The sequence below is a fragment of the Aedes albopictus genome, chromosome 2 (assembly GCF_035046485.1).
Source record: "Aedes albopictus strain Foshan chromosome 2, AalbF5, whole genome shotgun sequence".
Classification (NCBI taxonomy): Eukaryota; Metazoa; Arthropoda; class Insecta; order Diptera; family Culicidae; genus Aedes; species Aedes albopictus.
In genome coordinates this window covers 305,868,459-305,887,332 of record NC_085137.1, presented here as the reverse complement: position 1 = coordinate 305,887,332, position 18,874 = coordinate 305,868,459, and the positions used below count along the sequence as shown (strand labels likewise).

Below are 18,874 nucleotides of genomic sequence, written 5' to 3'. Positions count from 1 at the left end.
TTGATATGAAAAGATGAGGAGGTTTTGCGCCCGTTTGAGAATGAGCGGTGTTGTTTGTTCAACTCAAGCGGGCTTTTCCCTGCTCCTAAATAAATAAATAAATAAATAAATAAATAAATAAATAATGAAGTCATGTGATGATCCAGTGTGAGCTAACTGATCTGGCTGTCTGACGTATTATCCAATTTCGGAATTAACTTTACAGTAATATCCCACTTAGATTTAAAAAAATACTCTGTAAAACTGCAAACAAAGCTGCCGCAACACACGCGAGGCTTTCATCGTGATTGATGATATGCAGAGGCGCGTGATCGGTTGGTGGCCGATCGACGAAAGAATATGCAGGTTGAAGATCAAGGGCCGATTCTTCAACTTCAGCATAATAAACGTTAATAGTAGGGACAATGGAAATTCGCGGCAAAATTTCTCAAATTTCGCGGGCCATCATTGAGAATTTCGCAGTGATTTCGCGGCACCATATTTTTGACCGTATCGTTGAAGAAAACATCAATTTTGCATGCGAAATCAATAAATCACTTGGATTTTGCGAAGCGTAATCGTAAATTTACAGAAAAAATAACAAATTTGATGAAAAATCAGAAAAAATGTAGATACAAAAAGCAAAATTTTTATTTTACCAGATTCAGAACGGTTAATTACCTTACACTGTTAAAAGTTATCAACTAATTTATGTTTAAATATTTAAAATTGGCGGAATTTTTATATTGTTTTCAAAATTTCCTCAGATTTCGCGTCATTTCGCGGGATTTTTCAAAATTCGCGACCATTGCCAAATTTCGCGGATTTCGCGGCTTCCGCGAAATCGCGAATTTCCATTGTCCCTAGTTAATAGCCATCACTCCGGAAGCACTACTGATGACAAGGATGCATTTTACGTGAACTCGAACGCGAGTACGACCGCTGCCTAAGCCACGACGTCAAGATCATCATAGAAGATTTAAACGCTCAGGTAGGCCAGGTGGAGGAATTCAGTCCGAAGATTGGTAAGTTCAGCGCCCACCAGCAGATAAACAAAAACGCCCTACGACTGGTTGATTTCGTCGCCTCCAAAAATATGGCCATACGAGCACTTTTTCCCACCACAGCCTTGTTACACCTGGAGATCACCACAGCAGACAGAATCTCAAATCGACCACGTTCTGATTGACGGATGGCACTTCTCCGACATTATCGACGTCAGGACCTATCGTGGCGCCAACATCGACTTCGACCACTATCTGGTGATAGTCAAACTGCGCAAAAAACTTCCCATCATCAACAATACAACCTAGGTACAACCTAGAGTGACTGAAGCAACCGGATGTCATCTCAGCATACGCGCAAAATCTCGAGGTCGCCCTGCCAGACGAAGGCGAGCTCGATAAGGCCCCTCTAGAGGACTGCTGAAGTACAGTGAAAGCAGCCATCAACGACGCAGCCGAGAGCACCATCGGGTACGTGAAACGGAATCGACCGGCCGAAAGATTCGACGAAGAGTGACGGTTTGGAGGAGAAGAATGCAGCGCGGGCGGTAATGCTGCAGCAAGTGACCCGACAGAACGTGGAACGTTACAAACAGAAGCGGAAACAGCAGACCCGTCTCTTTCGGGAGAAAAAGCGCTTCCTGGAAGAAGCAGACAGACGGACGTGAGGTGATCGAAAGGTGGAATCAGCACTTCGATCAGCGTTTGAATGGCGTGGAGAACATAGGTACGGGAGACCACGGCAATGGAGGAAACGATAATGCCCATGCAGCGGAGGACGGAAATTAATCAAATCCTACGCTGAGGGGAGTTAACGATGCCATTCATCAGCTCAGAATCAACAAAGCAGCTGTTAAGGATGGTATCGCAGCTGAACTCATCATGATGGGCCCGGATGTCACCTAAAACGAATGAGTTCGTGGGAAATTATCGACGACCGGTCGACAACGGACCAGATCTTCACCATACGGCACATCCTCCAAAAATGCTATGAATACCAGGTCCCAACGCATGACCTGTTCACATTGGCGAATCTAGCTGTTTCTTTTTTCTTGCTCACTCTCCTTAACAAGCATGAGAAAGAGCGGGATGCAAAGGGGTGCCGCGGCACCCTTTTCCATCCTTCTCTTACTCGTGTTTGTTTAAGAGAGTGAGCAAGAAGAAAGAAAAAGCTAGATTCGCCAATGCCTGTTCATCGACTTCAAAGTGGTTAGCGGTATATGGTATTCCGGAACTTCCTCATCAGAGGAAATGAATTCACCATTTAGCAAACGAAGTTCGTTCACTCAGAAATCCTTAGATTTTGCAAGGATTTTCTTCATTCAACTGACTTCACCTAAACTGGAAGCATTTGTTCAAAGCCAGATCGTTCAGAAGACCGAAGAGTTTTCTGCTAGGCCTTGCGAGCCAACCTAAAGCCTTCGATCCAGCCGAACGTCGTCTGTTCTAGATTATAGTTCCACCAAAGGGTTCCCCTCGAAGTCTTCACGCAGCGCAGGGATGGTGTTTTCTAATGTGCACCCAGAAGATAATATTTTACCCAAGCTTCCACCCCTATATCGACTGTTCGTTATTCCGAAGAAAAAACTTGCAATTAGGTACAACAACTTTCTGACGTAAACCCAAATTAGTTATAACACATACATATTTGATGCTAATATCCACTACAAAGCATTTGTCCTAAAAATCCATCGACACGTTCAGTGCAAAACAGGTCATGAGAAAAAGCATATAGCATCCAAATCGGTATGAGGGGAGGATACTGTGTGACCCAACTAAAGCACACATTGAACATACACACCGACACCGACATACACTGAACTGATCTCGGTGCGGCTGGCATGGTATCTCGTGTGGCCCTCACCCCGTGCTAAATGGTGTTTTGTGATGAGTGAGTATTTTTTCGGTTGTCCACGCTTCGGACATTCTCTGGCCATATAGCTGGGGTTAAATAATTACCTCTGCCGCATACGCTGCCCGACCGGCCTCTGCGGCCCCAATAGTGTGGTGGATCCCTGTGTTTCCCGCTCGGACCGCCTGTTTTGTCCAGCAATAAGCCTATTTATCAACCCCTCCGCCTTCCTTCTTCATCAACAGCAGTCGTCACAGCTACCTCGACCCCGTGTGCTTCTGCGGAAGTTCGTGCTCTTGCGGATGGTGCCAAAATCACGCAAGGTCCCCCTCGCCGCCATTGTGATGGGTCAAAGAGGCGAAAGGAAGCGCTTTCGGGACAAATGGACAACTGCGGACTTGTCGTTTCAGCATCAGTAGAGAAGCGTGGGGGAAAAAGCACATCCTGCGGAACGTTACAATGTGCCTAGGCCCACTGCCTTATGATCTATGAGATCAGTATTGTTTGCACATCATTCTCTGCACGCCATCAAACCTTCTAATTGCTTCTTCAAGCGCAATGTTGAATAGTGAATTTGGAATCGCGTCAACCAACTCTGCTTCAATGCTTCTAAGGCTACAATGAAGGTTAACACTTTATATGCGATCCGAGCACTAGGTTTAAATCCATTGTGTAGTCAAATAGATTGGAGGTGGTTCTTAAAACCATCATAAAATCAAAGTAAAAGCAGGTGTTAGCTTTTATGACGGTCCATAAAACCTCTACAAGACCAATAGGTCGGATCCAACATTACTGCATTTGTCTAATTAGATCCGCCGGACAGTCATGATCTGACATTACCTGCCAATGCTTATTTCCAGATAGCTGGTAGTTTGCATAAGAGGGCACTTTAAGAGCTAAGCAGCTTATTTGAGGTTGCTCTTTTAAATCTACAAAGCAGCTTCATTTTTTAAGTAGATTTATGCATATGAAAGATCACATTATAGTCACATAGTTTCAGCTATCACACTCTTTTTTGCTGCTTTCTCATGCTGTGCTGGATTCGTTTTTTGACACTTCAAACGAAAACTTTCTCTAAATTCTTCTAAGAGTTCTGCAGAGAATTTCTCTAGGAGTTTCACTGGGAAACCTCGAGAAGTGTTATTCCCAAAACAGGAGTTCCTCTGGGACTTCTTTCGAGGGCTCCACCGAAAGTTCGTCTAGGAGATTCATCGGGAATTACTCAAAGAGTTCCACCGGTAATCCCTCTGAGCTTTTTACCAGAAATTCCTTCAAGAGTTCCACTAAAACATTTATTTACAGGGAAATCGTTTAGAAGTTGCACTGGAAATTTATTTGGGAGTTCCGCTGAGAATTCCTGTAGGAATTCCCCTAGAAATTCTTTCTGGAGTTCCAATGCAAATTGTTATAGAATATCCATCGAGAGTTCGTCTAGGAGATCCACTGGGAAATCCTCTAGGAGCTCTGCTAGAAATTCCACTAGAAACCTAGGAGTTTCCCTGAGCATTCCTATAGGAAGTTTACTTGGAGTTCATCTAGGAAACCCATCGTATTTGTTGTTCTTGGAATGCCACTGGCAATTCCTCTGGTAGTCCCACTGGGAATTCCACTTGGAGATCCACAGGGAGTTCTGCTTAAAGTTTCACCGAGAGTTTCACTACAAGTTCCACTGGGAATTCCTCAAAGAGTTCCATTGGAAATTTAACTAGGAGTTCCCCTGAGAATTCCTTTAGGAGATCCATCCGAAGTACATCTAGGAGTTCCACTGGGAATTCCACTAGTAGTTTCACTAGCAATTCCTCTAGGAGTTCTCCTGGCAAATCCAATTGAAGTTCCACTAGAAATTCCTCTTGCAGTTCCACTGGCAATTACTCCAGAAGTTCCACCGATGCCGGGGCCCGTGGCGGAGTGGCTGCACGTTTGCTTCATAAGCAGATGGTCATGGGTTCGATCCCATCCACGGCACTTTCGTCAGTTGCTCTTCCGACCAAACCCCCCTTCCTGAGAGCAGCTGACACTGACCATCCTCTGAGCCCATGACTCAAATGGACCCGGTTATTTGGACATCGGCGAACGGCAACTAATAATGGACCCCCAATCGGACTGGAAAAAAAGGAACAACCAACAGCCAACACAGCATCATCCTCGTGCTCATCATTCTACCATGATAGGGTAGAAAGTGAAAGCAGCGCAACGGCAACCAGTTCGATGTACTATAAATGAAATAGAATACATTTAGGCGCTGTACAAATTGTAAGTACAGTTTCCAATTGGAATCGCTCACGCAGTGCCCTAGTGGACAAAAGAGCTCTAAATTAGGTTAAGTGATTGAAGAATAAAAAAAAGTTCCACCGGGAAATCTTCTACAGAAGTTTCACTGCAAATATCTTTTGAATCTCTTAGAAAGCCTCTACAATTCACGAATAAAAAAAACTAAAAAAAAAGAATTCCTCTAGTAATTCTACTGGAACTTTTTTTTTCTAGAAATTCCACTAGCAATTTCTCTAGGGAATTTCACTGGATATTCTTGAGGTTCATAGAGAAACCCACTAGAAGTTCCACTAAGAATTTCTTTCAGAAGTTCCCCTGAGAATTCTTTTTTGGGGCTCATCTAGAAGATTTCTGCATGGAATTTCTCTGGAAGATCCACTGGAAATTTCTCAATTTCTCCACGATATCCACTGAGAAATCCTCTAGTAGTTGAATAAGGAATTGCTCTAGAAGTTCCACTGGAAATCTAAAAGTTTCCTTGAGAGCTCTATTTGGAGTTCATCTAGGAGATCCACCGTGGGTTTTTCTTGGAAATTCACTGGTAATTCCCCCAGAAATTTCACTGGGAATTTTTCTTGGAGATCCACAAGGAGTTTTACTGGGAATTTCTCGAAGAGAGATGAACCAGCCTCCGGCTGAAAATCTCTTTAATAAGGATAAATAATAGAATTCTTGAAAAATCTCCTGGAGTTTCCCTGATTATTCTTCTAAAAAATCCATTGGATGTTCGTCTACGAGCTCCACTGGGAATTTCTCAATTTGTCTATGGGAACTGGCAACACCTCCAGGAGTTCTATTGGGAATTCCTCAAGGCGTTCCACTGAGATTCATCTAAGAATTCCCCTGCAGCTTCTCTTAGAGTTCCTTTAAGAATTTCAGGAGTTCTTCTTCCTCGTCCTCTTCTTGGGGTTATATGGGCACTACCACAATTATTAACTGAGAGATTCATCTGCCATGTCTGTCTGTTTCAGAGGGTATTCTAAACGAATTATAGGCTTTTCGATATGTTTAGGGAGTTTCCGGGGGACCTGTTGTAAAGTTTAAGGGAAGTCGGAGATATTCTGAGGCGTTTCAATGCATTCCATGGCGTTTCAGTAGATTTAAACAGGTTTCAAGGGTTTCTGTGGGCTCCAATAGAGTTTAAGGGGTGTCAGGCCATTCGGGCGAAGGTCATTAGGCCGAATGGTCATTAGGCCGAATGGTTACTAAGCCGAATGGTCATTAGGCCGAATGGTCATCAGGCGGAATGGTCATTAGGTCTTCTTCTTTCCGTTACGTCCCCACTGAGACAAAGCCTGCTTCTCAGCTTAGTGTTCTATGAACACTTCCACAGTTATTAACTGAGAGCTTCCTCTGCAAATGACCATTTTGCGTGTGACAGGCACGAAGATACTTTATTGATGCTGAATCTACTGATATTTTACCCATGAATTTTTCCTTCTTTTAAATATAGGCTGTTCTTTCTAGTATCATTGCTAAAATAGTTTAGCCATGAATTTTTCCTTCTTTTAAATATAGGCTGTTCTTTCTAATATCATTGCTAAAATAGTTTTTGGCGCTGAAACTGCTGATATTCAATTCATAAATTTTTCGTTCTTCAAAACATAGGCTATTCTTTCTAGTTTCATTGTTAAACTAGTTTTTGGCAAAAATGGTTGGAAAAGGTAAAAACAACGGCTAACTTTCAATTCGTCCTGATGACCATTCGGCCTAATGATCATTCGGCCTAATGACCATTCGGCCTAATGACCCAGCATCAGTTTATGGAAAGATGACGGATGTCTCAAAGGTTTCACTGAGAAGAAATGAAAAAAAGTATCCATAACTAATACAGGGTTCCTATCATTGGCACATGCCGTAATAAATTCTTACTGTAGATTTGGCTATATTTTTCGTGTTAAGTTTAAAAACTAATCTATCATTTGACATATCGACGACATTCGTTGGTTTTCTTTTTATTTTTTGTAGAAATAGTTTTCCTTAGGTAGTGCGATAACTCGTACAGGCACCCTACTATTTTTCTTTTTCCAAAAACAAAAACAGAAGTTCAGTGATCAGTTTACTAAACGACCATTCGGCCGAATGGATTGACAACATGTATTCTACCTCAATGGAGATTCCAGTGTATAGTAGATTCATTTTTGTCGTGTCAGCTATGGTTGATAATAAATTTAAAAAATAAACCAGAAAAAGTAGGCAAATATTAAACTGTGTACACCCATTTGCCCGTCTTACCCGGATCTCTTCTAGCAGCAATAGCAGCAGCAACGTACAAAGATTTGCTGACCGGTCTTCCTGTCTAGTTCCCATAACTAACATGCTGGCTGTGAAGAGGCATTGTACAGAACGCGCAGAGACATCAGAGTCCGGGAGGCTGGAAACTAGGCCACCCTGTTTCGCACGAACACACACATACACACACGGACGTACGGACGGACGGACGGACGATGGCCACACAATCCCTCCATTCACGAATATTTTATCGCATTTTTGATATGATGTAAATCTTGTACATGATCCAACCAGTAGTCTCCGCTGGGACTTGACTGCTGGAGACGATGTTGGGAGACGGAGACGCAAACGGAATGAAGGACCGGGGGCAGAGGGGCGGACGAGGAGGCCAAATGAATGGCGATGACGATGACGCCAGGATAAGTTGGTCCGGAATTAGCTCGGTCGTGTTCGTCCTACTGGAAATGGACGGGCCGAGATTGTTCGGCTGTAATGATGATTTATCTTCGTTCATGCGAGAACTGTGCCGGGATTTCTTCGACGAGAGGCGGTTTTGACTTTTTTTTTTCGCCGCTGCTGAAATGAGGGCGTAGTTGAACTCAGAACAGATTTGGAACTATTTTACGGCAGATTGTTGTTGTTGTTGTTGAATAAAGATGAAAAAATCCTCATTTTTATAGATTAGGTACGTAAATATCAAATGGTTTTGATAATATTATGGGAAAGCAGCTATTGACATGGAATGAGTTTCGGAAGTCAAAGTATGTTTGTATGTATGTATGTATTATAGTCACAAAGGTTATTTTTGATTGCTCGTTTCATTATTCAAGCATAACTATTCTTACACGGGTATTTGTGTATGGGAATGGAATCATCCATTAGCACCCCTATTTGAAACACTGTACACTGCAAATTTTGTTTGCTGGTATTTAGCAAATTTTGCTGATTTTTTTTGTGCTGATTTCATTCAGCAATATGAATTTACTGAATATCAGCAAGTATTTTTCAACTTGCTGAACCATCCAGCAATTTTGACAGTTGATCAGCAACGTTGTGCTGAAGTTCAGCAAAAATTTTGCTGAAATTCAGCAATTAATTTTGCTGATTTTTTTTGTGCTGGAAGCGTTTCGAAAAATTTGGTGTGTACATAATTTAGATTTTCGCTAAAAGTATCAAGTATCAGTACAGAGAGCAAATTATAAGCACCTCAAATATTATCTATTCAGTTTACAAACAAAACGCTTCCATAAAGACCACAAACTTCAAGAAATCCGTAAGCCTTTGTATGAACTGCAATGGTAGAGGCAAATCTAACTCGACGAGTCAGTACCATTGATCAAATTGATAACTACCATGCGCCTCCATTGAACAAGACAGCAAAAAACATACATATGTATGCATATGTGGTGTGTGGCATAATCTTTCATCAGTTCAAATCTTTCAATCGAGTGTCATTGTGTGAAAATCATACAAAAGCCACACACATTAAGCAGTTTCTGCATTATTCACATAATAAGCACCCATGTTCTGTCTACAATTTCCTACTGCCAGATAAACTACAGTGATAGACAAAATTTTTAGCCCAGGCTAAAAATTTTTCAAAAAAGTGTCAGAAACTCATACAAAAGATTTTATGATAAAACTTTATTATCGTAGTGATAGTATATCTAGTACTGTTTTATAAAAACGTGATACATCACACTTACATATACACTGAAACAAAAACGAGGATAAAAACCCTTCAAATGTCATTTTTGCCTAGACATTCGTTTAGCCGAATTGTACAATTTTTAGAATTCCATAATAAAAAGCTATCACATTTCGAAAAATATCCAACTAAGTCATTTTGTATGGTGATCTGCATTATAGATCGACTTGTAAATCATGAATTAGAATGTTTTTGGGAATGTTGTCATATTAATTGTGCATGCATCTTAATATTGTAAATGTTTCCAAATTGAGATTTGATGTAGTTATTTTTTATCGGAAGTATTTCAAAAGAATCTAATGAAAGTTTCATGACCAAAGCAGGTTGAAAAGTTACGTAAAACAATGTTTTTAACAGAAAAAATAACGCAAACCATCAAAAAATCACGTATTATTTTGATGAAATATGATGGTTTCACTTTTTTTTTTTTTTTTTCCTTCTAAACCATAGGGGGATAAATCTGCTCATCAGACACCCTAACAGGAAGGTTAGGGTAGTGTGGGGATGAGGCCGTCTTCTACAATGCCGGTAGAAGCCAGGACTACTCTCTCCTCGACCCACTAAAACACATTCCTATGGTCGCCAAACCCTACGTCTCTCCGGAACCACCAAGAAGGTATTGCTTCAGAGAGGGGCTAGTGCATATCGCACCCTCAAGGTTAGCTGCCGTAGCCTAGCAGCAACGAACATCGATGACTCGCACTGGAGAGTCCATCACGATAGCATGCTGGCGCTTAGCCAGTTTCCCGAGTGGTCCTCGCCACTCCCTTTGTCCTCGGAAGGCGGGCAGGGTCAACCCCGCCCGCGCCCTACTGCTGAGCGGACATCAAGAACTGATGCCCACATGCAACTCGATCTGACCTGCTGAAGGCAAGGGTATCACTACCCTTCAGGCCTTATCAGCTGCATCCGTAGGTTGCAGACAGCAGGGTCTCACCTACCCCGACCCTTGCCGGGGACCCCTTTCCAACCGCGGGCTCAGATCCAACCCAGTAGACTGACGCCACGACAGCACCGCTACCGGGACTTCCTCTCCGCGGCCACTTAATCGCTGTAAGGGTCGATCTCGACCGCAGGGCACCGGTATGACCTACGAAGCCGACTTCGAACCCCTGGACCACCTCTTGTACTGCATCTGGACTAGCCATTCTCCGAGTCCACGCGCCACCTCCTTTGTAGCTCCCAGACGATATGGGTGATAGCCGTTGAAACGGCATTCCAGCTAATCTCATCCCTACACATTCTCTGGACCAAGTTGTCCGGAGTTGTGTCCTCCCCGCATGTGGCAAGCATGCGGTCACGCATTGTGCGAAAACGCGGGCACACGAACAAAACGTGTTCCGCCGTTTCCTCTAAACCATTGCACACTGGGCATTCGGGAGAATCCGCATGCCCGAAACGGTGTAGATACTGTCGGAAGCAACCATGACCTGTAAGGACCTGTGTCAGGTGGAATGAAACTTCCCCATGGCGCCTATTAATCCAACTATCTACCCTCGGTATCAACCTATGGGTCCACCTTCCTTTGGTGGAACTGTCCCACGCGCGCTGCCATTTGACCATAGAGGCCATCCTGACAGTCTTGCGTATGCCAATTGTGCCGCGCATTTCGAAGCACTCCATATCCTCACTGATAAGAATGCTGATGGGCACCATACCAGTAATGACACAGAGAGCGTCGTGTGACACGGTACGGTACGCGCTTGCAACCCTCAGACACATAAGCCTGTAAGTACTTTCCAGCTTCCGTCGGTAGCATTCAGTACTTAGCGCGGTACCCCACGCCGGGCCGCCATACCTAAGTATGGACGTAGCAACACTAGCCAGAAGCTTGCGCTTACTGGCGTACACCGCTGAGCTATTGGACATCATCCGGGACAGTGCCGCAATAGCTGTGGAGGCTCTTTTACAGGCATAATCGACGTGGCTACCGAAGGTAAGCTTATCGTCGATCATCACGCCCAAGTGCTTGACAGAGCGCTTCGACAGGATAGTGCACTCTCCTACACTGATCTCCGTCTGCTGCGCCGACTGCATGTTGTTAACAACCGTCACCTCTGTCTTGTGGTGAGCCAGCTCCAGTTTTCTGGACCGCATCCACGCCTCCACAACCTTGATCGAGTGGTCGGTAGTCAACTTCACCTCCTCGATCGTTTCACCGTAGACTTCGAGCGTAATATCGTCGGCAAATCCGACAATCACCACTCCCACTGGGTACTCTAACCTCAACACCTCGTCGTACATGACATTCCATAACACCGGACCCAGGATGGAACCTTGCGGGACTCCTGAGGTTATGTGAAAGCACTTCCGACCCACCTCCGTGTCGTATACTAGTACGCGATTCTGGAAGTAGCTTCCGAGAATCTTGTACAAGTACTCCGGTATCCCCAGACGCAAGAGCGCATCAGCAATAGCAGCCCAACTGGCGCTATTAAATGCATTCCTTACATCCAGAGTCACTACCCCGCAAAAGCGAATTCCCCTCCTCTTAGGCTCGAGTGCTTTCTCGGCGGTTTTTGTAACCGACAAGATAGCGTCTACGGTGGACCTCCCCTTCCGGAAGCCATACTGGTTGCTCGAGAGACCATTTACGCCCTCAGTGAACTTCAACATTCTATTGAGGAAGATCTTTTCGAGCACCTTCCCCGCCGTGTCAATCAAGCATATTGGTCTATATGCCGACGGGTCTCCGGGTGGTTTCCCCGCCTTTGGCAATAGTACCAGGCTCTGCCTCTTCCAAGCTTCTGGGAAAACTCCCTCGTCCAGGCATTTCTGCATAGCAGACCTGAACATCTCGGGAGCTTCTGCAATAGCTACTTTTAAGGCCAGGTTCGGAACTCCGTCCGGACCTGGGGCCTTACCTACGCTAAGGGACTTAGCTATCCCCGCAAGTTCCACATTGGTGACCCTTTCCTCATCGCCAGCCCCAGTCCCCAGCTGTCCTACGAAAGGAGGCCAAGGACTAGGATCATGACGCGGAAAAAGTCCTCCAATGATCCCCTCCAACATCTCTGGAGATTGCTCTGTAGGAGCCATCACACCTCTCGTCTTGGCCATAACGATCCTGTAGGCATCACCCCACGGGGTCGTATTGGCACTCTGACAGAGACCCTCAAAGCAGGCCTTCTTGCTTGCTCTTATCTCGGTCTTGAGCGCGGCTTTTGCAGCGGCGAACACCACCCGCCGTTCGTTTCGCTCTTCCTCTGATCGTGCTCGCTGCATCCGCCGCCTAGCCCGTAGACAGGCGCGGCGCAGGTCCGCAATCGCGTCGGTCCACCAGTAAGCCGGTGGCCTCCCATTTCTAGGGTGGACTCTCCTAGGCATGGTCGCATCACACGCACGTGAGAGCACCGCTACCAGCTCGTCGCCGTCTAAACCGAGTAAGTTTCGCTCACGGCGGAGCGCTTCCCTAAATACCTCTTCGTCGAAGTATGATGTCTTCCACCTACGAGGGCTTGGCCTTGGCCTAGCCGCCTCTTCTTCTATCCGCTGTCTGCTGTTGTTGTAGTCGATACTGTAGCGAACCGCCAGGTGGTCGCTGTGAGTGTAGCCATCATCTACTCTCCAGTTCGAACTACTTGTTAGGCCAGGACTACAAAAGGTCACGTCAATAATTGACTCCGCTCCATTTCGACTATAGGTACTCTTGGTACCGACGTTAGCCAAGTCGACATCTAAGATGGCCAGTGTTTCTAGCAGGATCTGACCCCGCTGGTTCGTGAAACGGCTTCCCCATTCCACAGCCCAGGCATTAAAGTCACCCGCTATTACCACCGGCCTTCGCCCTGTTAGCACGGTCGTTAAGCGGTCCAGCATTTGCGTGAACCGCTCGATCGGCCACCGCGGAGGCGCATAACAGCTACAGAAGAAGACCCCGTTTACTTTGGCGACCACGAAGCCCTCATAGGTAGTAGACACCAACTCCTGCACGGGGTATTTACCCGTCGTCCATATCGCCGCCATTTTCCTGGTCCCATCCGAGGCCCAGTTGCCGTTGCCGGCGGGTACTCGGTATGGGTCCGAAATGATGGCGATATCCGTCTCCCACTCAGAAACCGCCTGACAAAGCAGTTGCTGAGCCGCATCACAGTGGTTCAGGTTCAGCTGCGTTACCTGCACTGTGATTTGTTACTCACTGCGGCTTTCTTAAAGGCCGGGCACCCTGGACCACCCATCGCATGTCTGTTTTTCGAGGTTTTCCCGGTACAGATCATGCAGATGGGCGGACTCGTGCAGCTTTGGGCCTTATGACCTTCAGCGCCGCATCGCCTACACAGTTTGCGCCTGTCGGGGCCTTTGCAGTCCCACGACTTGTGTCCTGGTTCCAGACACCTGAAGCAAACCTCAGGTGGCTCGTGGAATGTCAGGTGACAAACACACCAGCCCACCTTAATACTCCCTACTTTAACGGACTTTTTAACATCCGCCACAGGTAGCTGAACCAGAGCTATCTGTGTCCCTGCTGGCCCCTTCCGCAGCCTGACGGCTGTGGCGGCCACCTGAACATCGCACTGTTGCCGCAGTGCCGTGACGAGCTCTTCCGCTTCGGTGATCTCGTCTAGGTCTTTGACCTTCAGAGTCGCCTCATGCGTAAGAGCCCTCACCTCCACTCCATCTCCAAGGACCTCTTCTGCCAGCCTCTTGTAGGCGGCGCCCTTGTGATCTTTCTGGCGCTTAAGCTCCAGGATCATTTCACCCGTACGAGTACGTCTGATACTGCGTACGTCGGCTCCAAGACCCTCGAGCTTGGCGTCGCACCTCATCGCCTTCAAGACGTCCGAGTATTTCGACTGTTCGGTCTTGATGACGATAGCGTCACCTTTTTCGCGCCTGGCACCTGCCTTCCTACGCCTTGGCTTGGCGACCTGCGCTTCTACCTGCGGATTCCCCTTCTTCTTCCTCTTCCGCTCCACCTTTGTCCAAGGAGGGTCTTCTCCTTGGACCGCCCTGCTCTGTGGCTGCTGAGGGCCCACCATTGGTCGCAACCCCTTGTTCCCATCAATCCGAGACGAGCCGGCCTTTTCAGGCCCACCCTTCCCAGTTTTCCGGGAACCCTGGCTGGGGTCCGACTTTCCGGCATAACCACCGGCTTTCGGGGTTATTATACGCCTGGCCTTGCGGGCACCGCCAGACAGCTCCTCACCTGACGGCTGCCTCGCCCGCTTCTGCGAATGCTTGTCACGTTTGTCGCGAGCATTCGCTTCCACACTCTTCGGACTACCCGCGAAAGAGAAGGCCTCCGTTTGCGTAAACTTAGACGCTTTCTCCTTTGCGGGTTCCGCCGCTGCCACAGCCAGCACCGCGACCGCGTGCTCCTGCTTGGCCTCATCGACTGACGCTCTAAGCCGAAGCAAGGCCGTTTTCAGGTCCTTACTTATATTCGACTTAGTTGTCGCGAAGTCAATAATCTTGCCAAGCTGCTGCTCAGCTACCTCCAATGCGGGCCGTCCTTTTCCTGCTACTTGGCTGATGGCCCTCAGCAACCACGCTCCGTCCATAACCTCCGCCGGCTGGCTTGCCGTGGAGTGGACAGGAGCTCCCACGCTTGAGCTGCGTAAGCAGCTTCCAGCACCTGACTCCTCGCTTCTCCTTGATGGAGACCGCATCAACCCGCTTCTTGCGAAGGGGTTGATCGCACCACTACTACCTGTTGCACTTGTTTTAGAATTTTGTTTACTCATATTTGATTCCCACGAGTCGCACGAGAAATAATGTCCACCACGCCAGAGCTCTGCATTAACGCGGTAAGGGACAGCATACTGTGGGGGGTGCCCAGGTACCCCACAGGCTCCGTTAAAGATCGAGCATCTTTTTCACCCCCTCGATCACTCATTCCTCGGCACGGGTCGCTTGACACCTTGAATTGGGGTTAGTAGTCCTATTCTTAGCCGGCAACTACGCGGCTGACTCGCAAGCGGGGGGGTGGTTTCACTTGCATAAATCACAGCGTTTACTACTATTACGTCTTCTAATAGCTCCCAATATCTGCTAGACTGTATTCTGATTGAAATAACATACATTGGATGCCTTACATTTTGAGAAATGGCACCCAAAGTATTCAAATTTCTAGCATGAACTACTGTTTCATAATGTAGACGTTCTATTCTAATAAAAATAAAAATGAATGTGGTTCAAATCTAAGACTCATTTATATTTCTTCAGATTGAATGAATGAATGAATGTTTTGACCATGTCATGCATTTTTGTATGAACATCTGCTTTAAAATAAACAGGGTTCAAACATTCCGACTCTTCTAGCAGTTCTTTCGCTTGGCAGTTTTCTAATTCATTTAGTAATGCTAGTATTACACAGTTATACTTCAGAGGCATTAGGATACGTCTTTATTACTACACAGAACTATTTAGCTTTTAACGATCCCATTTTGATGTTTAATCAATCGAAAAACTATATATTTTATTTTCTCAAGACATTTTATGCAATAATTTAAACATTTCCAACAATAATTCGGCAATGATTTTTTATAAGAGCCTAACTGACTTGATCGGTTTCTCTTCGTCGACTCTCTCTTTAGCTAATAACTTGATCAAAACAAACAAAATCATTATTCTTTTTGTTCCTATAGCAACATGTAGTCGTCTTCTTCGCATTTCAACCAAAAATCTTTGAAAAACTCAATACACATTCTGTGATAACACAAAGAGAGGATCGATAAAGAGATCTCGAAAATGTCAGTTAGGCCCAAATGAAAAATCAGTGTCGAATTCTGTGTCATTTTTTAAAAACAACTAATCTAGCTTACATTAGAGTGTTTACAGAAAGCATTTTCCTTAAATAAAGTAATTTATCATCCCAAGTAACCACGGTGCTGAAGCCTTATTGTATGCAGATATACGGTGTATTTAGAGCAATCATAACTTTACATGCAAATTTAAAGTTGATTTAAAGTGGAAGTGGGCAATTATAGAATCAAATTAAGATTATGCTGGTATAATCTTAGAGCAGTCGTATAATTGTCCATTTCCACTTTAAATCAACTTTAAGTTTGCATGTAAAGTAATGATTGCTCTAAGTACACCGTATATCTGCATGCAATAAGGCTTCAGCACCGTTGTTACTTGGGATCGTTTCTCCTTATAATTTTTTGTAATATTTCTTTAAATTTCACTTCACAAATAAATAAACTTGTAAGGTCAATTATCTTGCTAATTGCTAATAAACTAAATGCCTTGGGGTATATCCTCGAAATACACTCACGAAATTACAAAAAATATATTGAAAACCAATGTTTCATACACCTCGGCTAAACGAATGACATTTGAAGGGTTTTACCCTCGTTTTTGTTTCTGTGTATATGTAAGTGTGATGTACCACTTTTGCATAAAACAGTACTAGATATACTATCACTGCCATAAAAAAGTTTTATCATAAAATCTTTTGTATGAGTTTGCTGACACTTTATTGAAAATTTTTGGGCCTCGGCTAAACGAATGTCCATCACTGTAGTGGCTCAGAAAAAGGTGCTCTTTGCAGTAAAATGAAAAAATCAATAAATTTTTCAAAATTTAAAAACGCGATCAATACTTTTTTTTTTGTATGAATTTTGGTTATTGGTAAACCACAATTATTGGAACGCCGATTTAGTTATCTATTTGAAAATTTGATAGTTGGCCAAACTCAGTCCTTTTAGCATTGAACGAATATGTTCCGTGATTATGATTAGAATCGAAAAATGTCAAATGTGTTATGACTGTGATAGATTATTTACATAAATTGCAATCGTCAGATTTAACACATTGTAGGATGATGTTTAATAAAAAAAAAGTTATGCGAAACGTGAATTCATTAGCTATTGCATGACATCAGTCACCATGCACAAATTACGCAAAGGTAACTTCATTGAACGATATTTCCGGGCTCTTGCTGCCGATTTTGATTATGTTCGCACCAAAATGAAGATAAGTACTTATATTCTTCGAATACTATCTGAAACTTTGAAAACCGCTGCTAGAAAGTAGCAAATTTCTTGTCGTTCGGTCAGAATTCGTCATTTTTAGCGATGGTATCCCATTACGTTGTATTTCTTGGTTTCTTTCGAAGTACAAAGGTTTTTTTTAGTTAAATTTTCTATTCAAATTTGATCGTTTGATATGCTGGTTAGCATGTATCTAACAACATAACAATTTTTGGAAGCAAAAGTTTGATTCTCGCGCAAAACGTCGTGTGTCATAAGGTCATTCCGCACATACCTTAAGCTTTTGGGAACAGAAATCGACCAGTCTTTAACTTCAAAATACCTTGGGGTCTGGTTTGATTCAAAAGGCACTTGGGGTACCCAAACTAAGTATTTGGTGCAAAAATGTCAACAAAGTATCAATTTTCTACGCACAACTACCGGAACATGGTGGGGTGCTCACCCAGAAGACCTCATAAAACTTTAAAAACGACTATTCTCTCTGTTCTCGAGTATGGCTCTTTCTGTTTCCTCTCAGCAGCAAACTGCCACCTAATAAAGTTGGAACGAATTCAATACCGTTGTTTGCCTATTGTTCTCGGATAATGCGAGCCTAGAGGTCCTGGCAGGGGTGAAACCTCTCCAGAACCGCTTCTGGGAGCTCTCGCTAAGGTTACTTATCAAGTGGGGAGTGAGCAACACACTTGTTATTGAAAACTTCGAAGAATTGCTCAGTCTGAACACTCAGTCAAAATTCATGAGAATTTATCTGTTCTACATGTCGTCTGACATAAGCCTACCAAGTTATAACCCTCCTCGTGTACACTTCACTAATGACAGTTCCTCTGTTAAATACGATCTGTCCATGAAACAAGCTATTCATGGAATACCAGATCAACTTCGATGTATATCTATTCCTCGCATTTTTAACGAAAAGTACCAAAATGTCAATTCCTGTAAGAGATTCTTCACTGATGGGTCTCGCATAAATGGATCATCTGGTTTCGGTGTCTTCAATGAAAATTTCACCGACTTCCGCAAACTTCAGGAACCTTGTTCGGTTTATGTTGCTGAGCTGGCAGCAATCAACTTTGCTTTGGGGATGATTTCCAACATGCCCGTAGACCATTTCTTCATCTTCTCGGATAGCCTTAGTTCGATTGAGGCACTTCGGTCGATGAAACCTGTAAAACATCCATCTTACTTTCTTACAAAAATAAGGGAGCAGATGGGTGCACTGGTCGAAAGATCATACAAGATTACCTTTGTATGGGTCCCCTCGCACTGCTCAATTTATGGCAATGAGAAGGCGGACTCTCTCGCAAAGGGGGGCTCACTATTGGAAGTTTATCTATGATAGAAGAATTTCACATGATAAATTTTTCCATTTTGTTCGCCAGAGTTCTCTTCAAAGTTGGCAAAATGATTGGCGAGATGGCCAGCTGGGACGGTGGTTACATTCCATTATTCCTAATGCTTCTTTGCGAGTGTGGTGGTATGGTTTGGATGTAAGTCGCAATTTCATTCGCGTGATGTCAAGACTTATGTCCAACCATTACTCGCTAGACGCGCATATACACAGGATAAACCTCGCGTTGAGCAATGTTTGTACTAAGTGCGATTCCGCTTATGATGACATCGACCACGTAGTTTGGCAATGCCCGGATAATGTCGCCTCCAGAGCACTACTTTTGCATAACCTTGAGGCCCGAGGTAGACAACCCTTTGTTCTTGTGAGAGATGTGTTGGGGATCCGCGATGTCACATACATGGGATGTATTTTCGACTTTCTTCGCTCTGCTGGTATAAAAGTTTAATTCGCTTGTGTTTTCTTCTCCAGTTTATTTTTCTCTGTTTTGTCCTCTTTGTGTTACCAAGCTGCTCCTGGCCATCCGAAAGACCATGTCCCACA

At 44.5% G+C, this 18,874-nt stretch overlaps 1 protein-coding gene across 2 annotated transcripts in view; it reads right to left on the bottom strand.

Annotated features, from left to right (window-relative positions):
- Window positions 1–18,874, bottom strand: part of LOC109428702 (glucose transporter type 1) — a 916,963-nt gene that overhangs the window by 874,803 nt on the left and 23,286 nt on the right. The window lies entirely within an intron of this gene.